The 16,201-nt window shown below is 42.0% G+C and overlaps 1 pseudogene; it reads right to left on the reverse strand.

The window, feature by feature from the left end:
- Window positions 1-1,223: 1,223 nt before the first annotated feature.
- Window positions 1,224-16,201, reverse strand: part of LOC149238761 (ubiquitin-conjugating enzyme E2 22-like) — a 40,381-nt pseudogene continuing 25,403 nt past the window's right edge.

The following is a 16,201-nucleotide window of genomic DNA, read 5'->3' on the forward strand; positions in this document are numbered from 1 at the left end:
TATGGATGAAATACTTCATATAATGTACATCTACTATGATAAAAACTATGGAAAATATGGGACCAATGAAAAGTTACTATTTTACACTCATACAGGCTTAAAAAACATATATAGGTACTCCCTCTATAAATAAGATGATTAGGTTGTTTCCTTTGGGAAACAAGAGCCATGTGGTGGCAATGTCACTGTGCTTGTTTTTCTTTACATGGGTTTTTTTTTAGTATTGTGCAAGGAGATCCAACAAGAGCCATGTGGTGGAAATGTCATTTCTTTTTTGTATAAATGTATTTTCTACATGTAATTTTGTGACATAGAAATTTGTTTTCTAAATTTTTAATATGAAAGGGGAGAAATTGCATCCCTAACCATCAACCTATAGTTAACTTCATGGACCCAAAAAAAAACAAAAATTGTGATGTACAGTCAAGAATAATAGCATATAGGAAATATTATGTCACCCAATGTTATGTTCAAATATATAGCCAAAACCTGAACAATTGGAGAAACAAGTATTGGCTATGGTTCTTGATGAATCGAATCAGGGGAAAAACAGAACAACGGATAAAATTGATTGTGAATTCAATGGAGAAAAACTCTTGAATCTGAGAACAACCCACTTTTGATATCAAGTTTAAACATCTTGGTCTAACTAGTGATTTTGTTTTATAATTGGAGAAGGTTCTAAGACCAAGCCTTTCCATCCTCTTAATACACATCATACCCACAGAAATGAAAAATAGGCATTATTCAACTAAAAACTAATTGTTTTCAAAGGACTAAATTTCAACATTACCAAAGAAATTCAATATTTCAGGTTGCTTCAATGTTTCCATTATGGGCCTCATTTTTCGGAGTAACAACTTAGCACCAACAAACCTACTATTTCGAAAATTGCATACAATCATTGAAAATTACTTACAAACTAGATTTACATGGACGAAATGTCGTAAAAGAACACAAAAATACAAAATATTTAAGGGGGCGCTAAAAATAATAAATATAGATACCAACTGATAAAATTGTAGCAATTTCCATTAACTATGTCTTAGGTACCCAATTTTTGGCTACCAAAAATTATGAAACCAAACCTTTCCAGCTTCTAATACATTATACTCAATCTATCCGCAAAGGATCAATGCATTTTAATTCATAGAATAAATTATCTCGCCTTTGTAACATGACCATTTAAAAGACTCAAATAACTGATAAGAAGGGCTAAATTTCTATGATCTTTTAAGACTTTTCTTCCTTGCATCAAGATTTTTCTTATCAATGTGCACTTTGGTAGAAGCTAGATCCTTATTCTTATGACCTGTTGATGCACCAACTCCTCTATAGCTTCTGCTGAAGTGACATTTATGCTTGGATCTTGAATATTATTCCCCTATTTTGTTATGCTCTTAACCTGCAAAAAAGATACCCAAATACAAAATATGCGAAGAAAGATACCCAAAACATAGAATAGTGAGAGACAACAACAAATATTTTACTATTCAGAAAGCAATGTTCACTGGCCTCTTCGAGGGGGCAACCTCCAATAGAGTAGATCTCAATACAAAAATAAGACACGATGCTCCTCGCAGGGAGTCTCTATCCTTTATAATCACTCATACATGCAATACCATGGATCAATACCATGGGTTTTATTAATACCATCTATCTAATACCATGGCCCATTTGCAACTAACTGTGGTCCCGTCATTAATTGTGGGTTAACCACTTACAATTATTAAAATGGGCTTTATTGACTCTTTACTATGACTCAATCCCACTACATAAATAAGGGGGTTAGGGTGGGACCCTAACATGCCCTCCCCCTTAAGAATAGCCTTGTCCTCAAGGTTGAAGCTGTGGAAACTGCTGAAGAATAGTGGTTGGTTCCCAAGTTGCATCTTCCGGAGAGGTGTCTTTCCATTTGACGAGAACTTCCCTAAGCATGCGGCCACGTAGGTGCCTTTCTCGTCTGTCTAGGACCTGTTCAGGTTGGAGCCAGATTGACCCTTCCTCGTCCAATTCAGGTAGAATGGTTTGAATTCTGCAATTGTTCCCAATCATTTTCTTGAGGCATGAGACATGGAAAAATGGATGGATTTTTGCAATAGGCGGCAAATACAGCTTGTAGGCTACTTCTCCAATGCGTTGAAGTACTTGATATGGTCCGTAGAATTTTGGAGATAGTTTCTGACAACCCTTGTCTTTGAGTGATGTTTGCTTATATGGTTACAGCCTCAAAAAGACCTGATCCCCTTCTTGAAATTGGCGCTCTGAGTGATGCTGGTCTACCTGTTGCTTCATGCGGTTTTGAGCTTGATGAAGATTCTCTCTAAGATGGGTGAGCATGGTTGCACGGTTTTGTAGGAGTTGATCCACTGCTTGTACCTTTGAGCACCCATTGATATAAGAAGTAGGAGAAGTAGGGATTTGACCATATACTGCTTCATAGGGAGTCATTTTGGTGGTGGCATGATAGTTGGTATTATACCACCATTCAGCCAGAGGTAACCACTATACCCAAAGATGTTGATTTTCTGAAGTGAAACACCTAAGGTAGGTTTCCAGACATTTGCTGATGGCTTTAGTTTGACCATTTGTTTGTGGATGATAAGAAGTACTGAGTTTTAGTTGGGTGCCTTGTAGCTTGAAGAGTTCCTGCCAAAAATTACTGGTGAAGATCGGATCGCGATTGGACACAATAGAATTGGGCATGCCATTCAATTTGAAGCTCTAATCCATGAAAGATTGAGCGACCAAAGTCGGTGTAAACGGGTGGGGTAGGGCATAGAAATGAGCATACTTCAAAAGTCTGTCCACAACCACCATGATGACTGACTTGTTTCCTGACTTTGGAAGACCTGTAATGAAATCCATAGAAACCTCCGTCCATATTGTTATCGGGATAGGCAACGGTTGTAATGTGCCTGGTGCTTTGACGGTCTCCCCTTTGTGGCGTTGACAGACATCACATTCTGCTACAAAAGTAAGGATCTCCTTTTTCATGCCTGTCCAAAAAAATGGTCTTCTGGTGCGAGCATACGTCTTCTGAAAGACTCAATGTCTTGCAATGGGGGATGAGTGCAATTCTACCAAAATGTGACTTTTGAGGGTGGATGTTGGTGATATTACGACTCTGTCCCTGTAGCGAAGAATCCCATCCTGCCACGAGTAGCCCTTGGTGGAATTTGGATCCGCCTGCAATTGAGAAATAAGTTGCGAGAGCCCAAGATGTGAAAACCATTCCCTGCGAGCCTCTTCAATCCATTCTGGAATGGGAAGGGAAATTGCTAACAGGGTACTTCCCTCCTCAAATTGGCAAGATAATGCATCTTCTACACTATTTTATTGTCCTTTCTTGTAAATGATTGTTGAGATTGAAACAAGATGATGGAGCTTAGTGAAAAGAGTTGCCTTCACTAAGTGGGCCCGCAGGCAAATTATGGCGCAAGTTATATTTTTGGATCCCAACAGGGATGATCACAGCAAGAGTGACCACAGCAGGGATGATCATAGCAGGAGTGACCACAGCAGGACTGATCATAGTAGGAGTGACCACAGCAGGAGTGATCACAGCAGGAGTGATCGAATTCTATTTTTAGACTGGTTGTCCAAAATAGAAAAGTCAAATATTATTGTCTCATAATAATATTTGGACTATAAACTTGATCTTATTCTCTTGGAGCACTTCAGTTTGAGCTACAGATGTGGCCCATGCAGCTGTCAGAAGGAAGTACGCTTTTCTTATGAGTCAGTTGAGTTGTTGCATGCATGACTTCAGTTAGAACTAAATCAGTTGAGTTAGGTGGAGTTGATTGTGGAGTTGATGGAGTTGTGTTCAGTTTGACTTGGTTAAACTAGTTGTAGTTAGTCTAACTGCAAATAGAATAATGATGAGTTGTTAACCTAATTATTAACTCATAATACAACTACAGAATACATCAGTTAACTCAATTGCATGTCAGTGCATGTTCAGCTCAACAGGGACAGGTGTTAGAGAATCAAATTGCGATCAGTTGTGACTATAGTTGTGCATCAGATCTTGCACAATCAAGGGATTGAGTATGCCAATGAGTTTGCTCATGTATTTGCCCAGTATTATAACCTCTTATCACGTCTAACATAGTGTGAGTGATTCTTTGGAGGTGAAATACGAGTTTGGTAAACCATTCTCGTTCATTCTTGAGCAGGTATTGAGAAGTGGAGGTAGCCAAGCAGTGGAATAGATTTGGAGATCAGATCTTAGCTGTATTATGTGTAACAGGTGGAGCTGGTACTGGATTGCTTGTGATAAGCATTGTAATTTGTAATGTTACATGGTCTCAATCACTAATATACAGATAGTTGGGGTTTTTAGCGAGATGCTTTCCCCGGGTTACATATTGTGTTAATGTGTGAATGCTCTTGATGTTTTATTGTTATTGATGCTGCTATATTGATGATCAACGTAGAGGAGCTTATGTATTGTGTATGTATTCCGCAATAGTACATGATCAAGATAATCTCTGTTGAATATGTGTTAAATTATTCAAAATTTCTACATGGTATCAGAGTTGTTGATCATCAGATCTACTATTCAGGAAGTGTTTACATTCTATTTCTTCAGGCAGAGTCTATAATCGGGCCAGGTGGCCTCTGGATTCATCTTTCCTTTGGAAGGTGAGATATTCGGTGAATGCCCATACAGTCAATCTCTGTACGAGAAATATTATGTTTTCACGAATCTTAGATCCGAGGCGATTGAGTTGGGAGCCGGCGGAAATCGAATTTGTAGCAGTGTTGTTGAAATGTCTTTCAACGGATTGCAAATGTTATTCCAAAGCAAGAGTGACCTGGCGCTCAAGGATAAACTCAGAAATAATAAAGGTGAGAATGGATCTTCATCAAAGGTATCTGATGAAGAGAATTGCGCTTTGGCTTCCAAAGCAAACAAAGGGAAGAACAAGAAAGCTTCTCAGTCTGGTGCGAAAGGCAAGAAGCAGGATATGTCCAAGGTGAAGTGTTTTCACTATCACCAGCACAGACACTATGCCACTAATTGTCCGCAGAAGAAGAAGAACAAGCAGGCTGCTAGATCTTTAGCAGGAGAGGCTCTAGCCTCACAATTTGAGCTTGATTTTTCATTGATCACATGCTTGGTTTCAAGTGTGATGGGATCGGTGTGGTTCTTGGACAGTGGTGCATCTTTTCACATGACGAGAGATAGAGATTTGTCTTCTGATCTGGAGGACAAAGATCTTGGAGTGCACATCGAGATGGGTGATGATGGTAGATACAGTGCGATCGGTATCGGTACCATTTCCTTTGAGAGGGAGTCTGGTAAACCCTTCGTATTGAAGGAAGTCATGCATGTTCCAGGATTGAAGAAGAATCTTATCTCAGTGGCGATGTTAAAAGACAAGGGGTGTGATGTTGTTTTCAGCGAGGGAAAGGCTTTCCTGCGCAGCAAGACAACTGGTGAGACCCGGAAGATAGGGGTTCGAGTGAGGAACCTTTATCAGTTGCATGTAGATGGATGCGCAGCAAGACAACTGGTGAGACCCAGAAGATAGGGGTTCGAGTGAGGAACCTTGATCAGTTGCATGTAGATGTATGCGCAGCAATGGCAGGTAAGGCAGAAGGATTGGTGAGCCAGGATGATGGCGAGTTGTGGCACAAGAGATTGGGTCACCTTCACCATGGAGCCTTGAAGATACTGCAGCAGATCACTACAGGGCTTCCTAAAGGCACACTTGCGAAGTCGGATCACTGTAAGGGGTGTACTTTGGGGAAGTTTGTGAAAGCCACCTTTCACGAGAAGGATAGTCACGCCATGACGATCCTTGAGAGAATTAACACAGACGTGTGTGGACATTTCTCAGTTGCTTCGACAGCAAAACACAGGTATTATGTGATTTTTGTTGATGATTTCTCTCGTAAGTGCTGGATCTTCTTCATGCAGAAGAAGAGCGAGACATATTCAAAGTTCTATGAGTTCAAAGCACTGGTTGAGAAGGAGTCGGGGAAGAAGGTGAAGGCTATTAGGAGCGATAATGGTGGTGAATACATCTCGGATGAGTTCAAGGATTTCTGCAAGGCAGAAGGGATTCATAGAGAGCTCATAGCTCCCCATAACCCACAGCAGAAGGGGTGGCTGAGCGGAAGAATGGAACGATAGTGGGTGCTGCATGGGCAATGTTGCATGATCATGGCCTACCCCTTCACTTGTGGGCGGAAGCATGCAATACAACAGTTTATGTGCAGAACCGTTGTCCTCATAGGATACTTGGCATGAGTACACCCGAGGAGGCTTATTCTGGTAAGAAGCCTGATCTTTCTCATTTGAGGATTTTTGGTGCTAATAATACATGCATGGGACGAAGGATGCCAGGAAGAAGTTGGAGCCGACCGCAGAGGTTGGGATATTTGTGGGGTACACTGATACACCCCACATCTATCATGTGTATTTTCCAGACAGTGGTAAAACTATTGTGCGACGTGATATAAAATTTCAGGAGGAGAAAGCCATGAAGTGTTCGCTTGAGAGGGAGCTACACTTACATGCAGATGAGGAGCTATTAGTTCCTAAGGATGAGCTTCAGGATGTGGATCAGCCACAGGACGAGGTTCATGGAGTGGAAGAGACCACTCATGCAATGCCAACCATCAGAGGGTGAAAGCGCTTGACAGAAGCTGAGCGACTGGCTCAAGATGCAGAGAAAGTTGTAGGACCACCTACAGCCCAACGAAGGCAGAGACAGTCACCTGATCGATACACTGGATACATGGCTCTTATGAGCAAGTGTGTTGTGACTAAGCCATCCTCTTTCGAGGAATATGTGGAGGATCTCGCATGGGTAGACGCCATGGTGGAAGAGTATGATTCTATTGTCAGAAACAGTGCATGGGAGATTGTTCTTAGACCAGAAGGGAAATCAGTGGTGGGTTCGAGATGGATCTACAAAGTTAAGCAGGCAGCTGACGGGAGTGTAGAGAAGTACAAGGCAAGATTTGTTGCCCGAGGCTTTTCACATATAGAGCGGATCGATTATGAGGAGACCTTTGCACCTGTCGCAAGGTATTCTTCCATACAGACGATTCTTGATCTCTCAGCGCAGATGGGATGGCACATTCATCAGATGGATGTGAAGACTGCGTTCCTCAACAGAGTCATTGAGGAGGAGGTGTACATTGAGCAGCCCGAAGGCTTTGAGTTCTTCAGCAGCGAGTCGCATGTGTGCAGGCCCAAGAGAGCGTTGTATGGGTTGAAGCAAGCACCACGTGCTTGGTACACACGGATAGACAGCTATTTCACAAGACTTAGATTCTCCAAGAGCAAGGCAGATCCTAACCTATACCAGATTGTGGTGGAGGGTAAGTTGCTTATCATTGTATTGTATGTTGATGATTTGATTCTAACGGGTGATGAGCTATTGATACTGTCATGCAAGAAGGATCTTGTTATAGAGTTTGATATGAAGGACTTGGGCCTCCTTCACTATTTCCTAGGATTGGAAATATGGCAACGCAGTGGTGGACTGTTTGTTTCTCAGGGCAAGTATGCTCGGGAGATACTGGAGAAGTTCAACATGCATGGCTGCAAGCCTGTTGATACTCCTCTTCCTGGAGGTTGGAGGAAGGAGGATGCCACTTCGGGAGAAGAAGTGGATGCCACTGTTTATCGACAGTTGGTGGGGTCACTGATGTATTTGGTTAATACACGACCTGATATATGCTATGCAGTTAACCAGCTTTCACAAGCTATGGTTAAGCCTACCAAGCTCTTCTGGAAGGCGGGCAAGCATGTATTGTGCTACTTGAGAGGCACATCGGGATATGGATCTTGGTACAGACAGGAGGATGCAGATTGGGCAGGGAGCTCAAGAGACCGAGTATATGGCAGCAAGGACATCAGGTACCATCATATCAGAGATTGTGTGCAACAAAGGATCATGTTGCTTTCATACATTCCAACGGAGGATCAGGATGCTGATATTCTGATGAAGGCTCTCACCAAGAGCAAATTTGAGTACCACCGAGGCAGGATAGGGGTGGCTGATAATCCATATCTTGTCGAGAGGGAGTGTTGAGATTGCAACAAGATGATGGAGCTTAGTGAAAAGAGTCGTCTTCACTAAGTGGGCCCGCAGGCAAATTATGGTGCAAGTTCTATTTTTGGATCCTAGCAGGGATGATCACAGCAGGAGTGACCACAGCAGGGATGATCATAACAGGAGTGACCACAGCAGGAGTGATCATAGTAGGAGTGACCACAGCAGGAGTGATCAAAGTCTATTTTTAGACTGGCTGTCCAAAATAGAAAAGTCAAATATTATTGTCTCATAATAATATTTGGACTATAAACTTGATCTTATTCTCTTGGAGCACTTCAATTTGAGCTACAGATGTGGCCCACGCAACTGTCAGAAGGAAGTACACTTTTCTTATGAGTCAGTTGAGTTGTTGCATGCATGACTTCAATTAGAACTAAATCAGTTGAGTTTGGTGGAGTTGATTGTGGAGTTGATGGAGTTGTGTTCAGTTTGACTTGGTTAAACTAGTTGTAGTTAGTCTAACTACAAATAGACTAATGGTGAGTTGTAAAAATAATTATTAACTCATAATACAACTATAGAATACATCAGTTAACTCAATTGCATGTCGGTGCATGTTCAGTTCAACAGGGACAGGTGTTAGAGAATCAGATTGCTATCAGTTGTGACTATATTTGTGCATCAGATCTTGCACAATCAAGGGATTGAGTATGCCAATGAGTTTTCTCATGTATTTTCCCAGTATTATAGCCTCTGCTCACATCTAACACAGTGTGAGTGATTATTTGGAGGTGAAATACGAGTTTGGTAAACAATTCTCATTCATTCTTGAGCAGGTATTGAGCAGTGGAGGCAGGCAAGCAGTGGAATAGATTTGGAGATCAGATCTTAGCTATATTGTGTGTAACAGCTAGAGCTGGTACTGGATTTCTTGTGATAAGCATTGTACTTTGTAATGTTACATGGTCTCAATCATTAATATACAGATAGTTGGGGTTTTTAGCGAGATGCTTTCCCCGGGTTACATACTGTGTTAATGTGTGAATGCTCTTGATGTTTTATTGTTATTGATGCTGCTATATTGATGATCAACGTAGAGGAGCTTATGTATTGTGTATGTATTCTGCAATAGTACATGATCAGGATAATCTCTGTTGAATATGTGTTAAATTATTCAAAATTTCTACAATGATCTCATAATCATATCCCAGCATTTTGGCGAGCCATTTATTTTGTTGTGGGGAGGACAGACATTGCTCCAAAAAATATTTAAGATTGTGATGGTCTGTGCGGATTTGGAAACATCGCCCCAATAAGTAAGGTCGCTAGGTCTCTACTGCATGTAAAATGGCCATCATTTCCTTCTCATAGGTGGATTGGCCCAGATTCTTCCCACTTAGTTGTTGGCTTGTGAAGGCCAAAGGTCGCCCTTCCTGCATTAAGACCGCCCCAATACCTGTACCCGAAGCATCAGATTCAATGACAAAAGATTTGGTGAAGTCAGGGAGTGCTAAGACTGGAGTGGAACACATGGCATTTTTTAGAGCTGTAAATGCCTGTTGTGCGTCCTCATTCTAGAAGAATGAATTTTTCTTCAGGAGTTGAGTGAGGGACCATAATTGCAGACAAATTTGCGATAATAGCCTGTGAGACCCAAAAATCCTCTCCGGCTCTTCAAGGTCTTAGGTTGAGGCCAATCCTGCATTGCCTGGATCTTTTTGGGGTCCACCTTGACACCTTCACGCCCCACAATGTGGCCCAAATACTCAACTTCTTCCATGCCAAACGGACACTTGGACATCTTAACAAATAATTTATGCTTGCGGAGCAATTGCAAGAGTAGATCTACATGCTGAAGATGTACGGCCCAAGTGCAACTATAGATGATGATGTCATCGAAGAAGACAAGAACAAATTTCCTAAGATATGGTTTGAGAAGGTGGTTCATAAGGCTCTGAAAGGTAGATGGGGCATTACAAAGACCGAATGGCATGACCAGGAACTCATAATTGCCTTCATGAGTTCGGAAAGTAGTCTTTGGAATGTCGACTTGCTTCATGCGAATTTGGTGGTAGCCTGAGCGAAGATCCAGCTTAGTGAAGAATTGAGCTCCATTGAGTTCATCCAGCAAATCATCAACCACCGGGATGGGAAATTTATCTTTGACTGTCAACTTATTGAGGGCCGTAAAGTCTAGACACATCCGCCACTCCCCATCTTTCTTGAGCACCATGACCACTGGTGATGAATAAGGACTAATGCTGGGACGAATGACACCTGCTTCCAAAAGTTCCTTGATTATTTTTTCTATTTCATTCTTTTGGGTGAACGGATATCTGTATGGGCGCACATTTGGGGGTTGGGCCCCTGGAACCAAGGTGATGCTATGATCATATTCCCCTCTCGAGGGTGGAAGCTCATGAGACTTGTCAAAGACCGGCAGATGGTTATTTAAAATCTGTTGCATCTTAGGATGAATCGGCAGAGACTTGGTTTCGACTACTTGGATGGCATTAAATTGAGATATAACTCCATGATGGCACTTTTTTAGCAATTTTTCCATCCTATGCGAGCTGATGATAGAGGGAGCTCCCGCCTGGAGTCCACGGAGGGTATGTGTGGAGTTGTTCTGCTTAAAACTCATATATAACTCTTGGAAATCCATTGTGATTGGCCCAAGGGTGTGAAGCCATTCAACACTGAGGACAATGTCGCACCCTCCCATGTGTATGGAAAACATGTGGGTCTTCAACTGATAATCCCCCATTTGAAGTTTGACATTTTCACAGTGGCCTTCACATTTCATTGTGCCCCCATCCACAATTTGGACTTGGAAGTTAGAAACTGCTCGTACAAAACAATGCACTTCTTCCGCGACTTTTTGATGGATGAAATTATGTGTACTTCCACTATCAATCAAGACTACTACTGGGCGATGTTTAATAAAACCTCTAATTTTGAGAGTTTGAGGTGAAGAAATCCTGGCCAAAGCATGCAGCGAAATAATGGATTCGTTAGGGACATTGTACTTTTGGTTGTCCTCTTCTACTACCTCATGTTCCTACAGTGGTGGATCTTCCTCCGATGAGCTGTAATCAGTGGCATCAATTTGAAAAAATTTGGGCTCCTTGCATTTATGACCTGGGGAGTATTTTTCATCATAGTAGTAACATAATCCTTGCTTTCTTCTTTTGGCCATTTTTGTAGGTGACACCTTTTGAACCTTAAGTGTTTGAGTCGTGTTGTGAGCCTGTGGGGGCCGACCCTTAGCTGTGAATTTGGGCGACTGTACTGGGCTGCTAATGCACGTTCCTTGTTACAAGCTACCTTGCAAGCCTCTGTCCATGTGGGAGGTTGGTGCAGTAGGACGTGGGCTTTTATGGCTTCTTTAAGACCACTGATAAAACATTCCATGTAGAACACATCTGAGAGACCCCTAGTGTGGAAGGCTAAGGCTTCAAAGGCTGTAACATATTCATCCACTGTGCTAGTCTGTCGGAGCTTAGTAAGACGACCCAGAAAAGAAGATTCTTGGTCAAAGCAGTCTGTAAGAGCTTTTTTGAAGGTGGTCCAAGTCACAAAAGGTCCATTGCAATGTTGATGTTGTTAGCACCTAAATCTGCCTTAGGCTGAAGGAAGGCAAAAATTAAGGTAACCACAAACCACGCTCAGTCTGGTAGCTAGCCCTACCAGAGCAGGAGAGGGCTCTCTCCGAGTCACGCTCAGTGAATAGATGATTGAAAATGGTCTGAGATGACTTACAATGAAATATTTACCTTAGGCTAGTAAGTGAATAGGGATTCTGAAAACAATTTTATGAATGACCTAGCTTCTAGGATGTTTATGGGACCGGCGCTCAGCAAAGAATAGAGAATTGAATATGAAGGCACAAATTATTCCGTGAGGAAATGTAGGCGGAAAGTGCAGCAATTTTGGTTTAAGTTAACGCGGAATGGAAAGATTGCTGAAGAAATTGAAAAGGGCATAGTCGCATGAATCCTTTTCAATAGAAGAATAACACTATACATGAAATTTTCCCACAAGCAGAGAAATATAAATTGAATTCTACCTAATCTCACTTTGAAAATTTCACTGAAATGAAATGTGAATTGAATTATGAAACATAACAAGATACATATGGAACATAAGAACACATTTTCTACACTCACAACCGCAAGAATCTCATGAAACAGAGCCGTCGCCTTTCATTAATTCTCTGTCAAAAATAAACAGTGCAGAAACAGAGTTTCTTTCCCACAGTCTCCTAGAAGTTACAAGCTAGCCAACCCTTTGCAAATAACTTGCATACAATATATATAATGTGTGAGGAAGAGATAGAATTCCCAAGGATTGGGGAGTTACTCGAATAATTACAAAATGGAGATGGAGAGCCAACCATCAGCTACAGGTGCAGCGCTCACAAGCATGACATTTGGCTGGGGTGACCCTTTGCATTCATTTGCCACTTGGATAGATGCCCATCTAGAGAAAAAACACTTTAAATGCCGCCTTTGGTGCCAAAAAACTGAAGTGTAGATGACCAGGCCCACTTAGAGAAGTTGCAACCCAAAATTTCGCGAAACGGGAGCAAATTGGTAGTTTTTTCCCCTATGCACCGCGCCAAATTAATTCTCTGTGTGTTGCGCCACTTTGGATCCTATTTTGGGGCACTTTCATGTGTCAAAAATGTGCCCAAGTGGACTTGTTGGAAAGCCTATCCTGTTTACTTTCTAACCCCACTATAATTTCCAAATTTGGTGCTCATTTGCACCTCCAAATTTTCAATCGCCCAAGACTGCTTTTTGTGTGTCAAAAAAGTGGCAGAGATGCCATTTTTGGGTGTTTTTTGACCATTAGGAGACCCAGATCTTGTCAAAATTTCTTGCCCGAACACCAGTAGCCATAATTTTCGATGTTGAATCCAAATATGCAAGACGTTTCTTCATTGGAGCCCTATAATTTTAGCGTCACGCCAGTGGCATAGCGCACAGAGAGGAATTTCCTGTTTTTTATCCAAAAATTTGCCAAGTGACCAAAATTTGCCCAAATTTTTTTAAATTTGGGCAAGATGTTCTTTATGAAGTGATATGCTGTGCCAAGGAAGCTTCAGCCAGGATTCGAAGCCAATCTTGCTCCTTTGCCTCTTTTGCCTCCTTTTCCTCTTTTGTCGCTTTGCTCAATTTTGCCTTTAGGCCCCTAATTCTTGCTTTGGAGCTCATGTTTTGGGCCATGTAGTGGTGGGTCATGCGCCTCAGCATGTCTTTCTCCCTGTTAGCCTTATCCAACCACTACTCCAAGTGAACGTTCACTTTCTCTAACACTTACTCCCGGTCCTTGTCTCTTTGCTCCATAGGTCTGCCTTGTGCTGCCAGGATGTGTTGCCGGTTTTCCTTGATCATTTGCAACTCTATCTTAGCTAGCCGATCCTCAAGTTGCTTGTTCCTCTCCTCCAGATACTGCACGTTCCACTTGGCACTTTCCAAGTCTAGCGATAAGTTCTCAATCACTGATTGCTACTCCTGAATGATCTCTCCCAGCTCAGCGTTTGTAGGTTCTGCATCTGTCTCATCATCCTGGAGGAGAACAAACTCGGTCTCTTGCTCACCTGATGGCCCTTCCTCCTGCACTGGCTCCTTGCCCTTACCCTTCTCCTGTGGTGCTGATGTCAGAAGCGAGGTCCCTTCCACCCCGGGTGGAGATAACACTCACTTTGCTGCAACAAATAAGGGTCTACTTCCCTTCTGGTATGTGATGTATACTGGCATGGTGGCAGTCTCATGGTGCTCAAACTAATGTGAAGGACCCCCCACCTCATGCTCTACCTCTGATACCACCGATGGAGTGCTGAAGAAATCATGGGAGATGAAGTCCTCCCAAGCAATACCCTGCAATCCCAACTGATGGTCCACCAAAATTCGGATGAGAGCAAAATGATAGACATTGTTTAGCTGTTGTCGAGGGGTCTTGTGCTTCATGAAATTCTTCATCCTCTCTATGTTCCCACATATGAAAAATTGGAGGCTCATCATCCGCACCCTGGTGAAGTGCATGAGCAACCTGATGTGATATGCATAAAGGTGAGAAAACCTCCCCTCGCAACTGAAATACTTCATGATCAATCTCATGAGTGGGGCATACTCGTCCCTCAAAAATATGAATGGAAAAACTCTGGTGAGCTGGCTCAAGCAACTGTTCTTGATGTAAGGCTCATAATAATGCCTCTCCACTTTCTTTTTCTTATGCCACTTTTCTCCAATGTTCGGTATTCCTGTTGCCACTGATATGGTTTCCGGTGTCAATGTGAAAGTGACCCCAGCCAGGACAGATTGACCTCCCTGTAGATGAAGTGCAAAAAGGTGGGCCAACTCATGATGGACTCTGACATTTGCCACCCTTTGACAAAATTCATAACATGCCAAGTGCTGGAAACAAGACATGGCAAGTGGGCATGCCTACCGCTGAGTGAGGTTGTTTGGTTCATCTCTAAGATGTCTGCCACTCCGGTGATGTCTCCTATGGGCCCTCTCTCCTGAAGATGTGTCACTGTGGGTCCCCTCCTCATACTCTGATGAAACTTCTGATGCCATTACTGTTGTTTGTACCCTGATTTTTATGCTGCCCTCTGAATCCAATAGAACTGGTAGATGCTCTGAAAATCTGTCACCAAGGGGACAATAAAACAGGGAGTGTTAGGAGGGGAATGATGAAAAGGGGAATAGGGGTTTAAAAGGAGAAATTTATCAGGGATTTGGGAGCATTTTGGGTATGGTGTTGATGGGGTAGGGTTTGGATATTTTGAGCTATAGGAATAAAGGGAACAAATGGATATGATTACAGTGGAGCTAGGGTGATTATTAGGGGAAACTGCTACAGGGGAATTAGCTGATAGAGGTAGGGTAGGAGCATACTTTAGCAATAATGTCATTGTAGCAAAACCCTAGCTTCTTGACCTTCTTTGTGTCATCTTTGTTTTACTTTTAAAAAAAAAATTCATTTGATTCATGGTCATCATAATCACATTCCTCTTCAAGTTAAATGCCAATGGTGAAGGTAGTTGGGCTACCTCTCCAATTTTGAGGGTTATTCACAAAAATTTTGGGCAATTTAGTAAATTTTTGGGCTTATATGTCTGTGCGCCGCGCACTCTGCCCAGTGTGCCACGCGCTGGGTATGCGCCACGCCAGTGTTATATTTACATTGTGGTCGGGCTCCCAGTGCACCGCGCACCCTGAGTGTGCTGTGCCACCTCGTGTGTGCACCGCGCACTGTAAACTCACCCAATTTTGCTTGAAAAACAAGGGGAAGGGTTTTAGTGGCATTTTTAGGGTGGTTTCCTTAGGAAACATGTTGGGATGGAGGTGTTATCACCCTAAAATCTTTGTCTCTAAGCTTTGGAAAGTTGTCTTGTTTCTAGTCATAGTCTTATAATTTTTGAGTCATCTCATCACAATTAGTGTCATTCTCATTGACAAACCCTTCTTCTAGTCATGGTGTTAAAGGGTCTCTAGGTCATTTCATGCTTTAAGGGTTAGGTCATAAGGTTAGAAGTCTTTTAAGATCATATCTCTTTTCCAAATAATGTTTGACAGCCTCATTCCATGTTTTAGAAGTCTTACCAGTTGTTTATAAGTCATATCTCACATCATTTTGGAGAAATTTTTAAAGTAGCTACGAAATCACTGAACTAGGAGTTTTCGTAGCGCGCTACGAAACCCCTGTAGCAGCCTGTTTTAGCAGAAAAACTGTTTTTAGTAGTTAACTTCCAAAAGCTTTCCTGAGCAGCCGAGAACTTAATTTTGCAAACGGAAAGAGGCTTTTCTTCCTAACATGCTGCACTACATAAACCTCTTTCAGTTTCTTCAATTCCATTTTGAGGTGGGAGAAATTTATGGTTAAACTTGCGCTACGAAACTGCTGAAAGTCAGGCTTTGTCTTCTGGTTTTAGCAGTTTTTTTCAAGATCCGTTTCTGGTTACAAGAATATGTATTTTGGAATTCTGAGAGAGGTTTCTCTTCATAAACTCTCCAGATACAATAACCTATCTCACTTTATTCATAAGTGTTCTCAGTTGGGAGATACTAAGCTTTCATTGAGACTCTACTTTCAGAAAACGGATTTTTCCTGTTTGCCACGTGTTTTTCAAGGACAGTTTCTGGACAACTGGAGAAATGTTTTAA

This window comes from Pinus tabuliformis, chromosome 8 (genome assembly GCF_031772625.1).
Source record: "Pinus tabuliformis cultivar Carrire ecotype Pingquan chromosome 8, CPIR1, whole genome shotgun sequence".
Taxonomy (NCBI): domain Eukaryota; kingdom Viridiplantae; phylum Streptophyta; class Pinopsida; order Pinales; family Pinaceae; genus Pinus; species Pinus tabuliformis.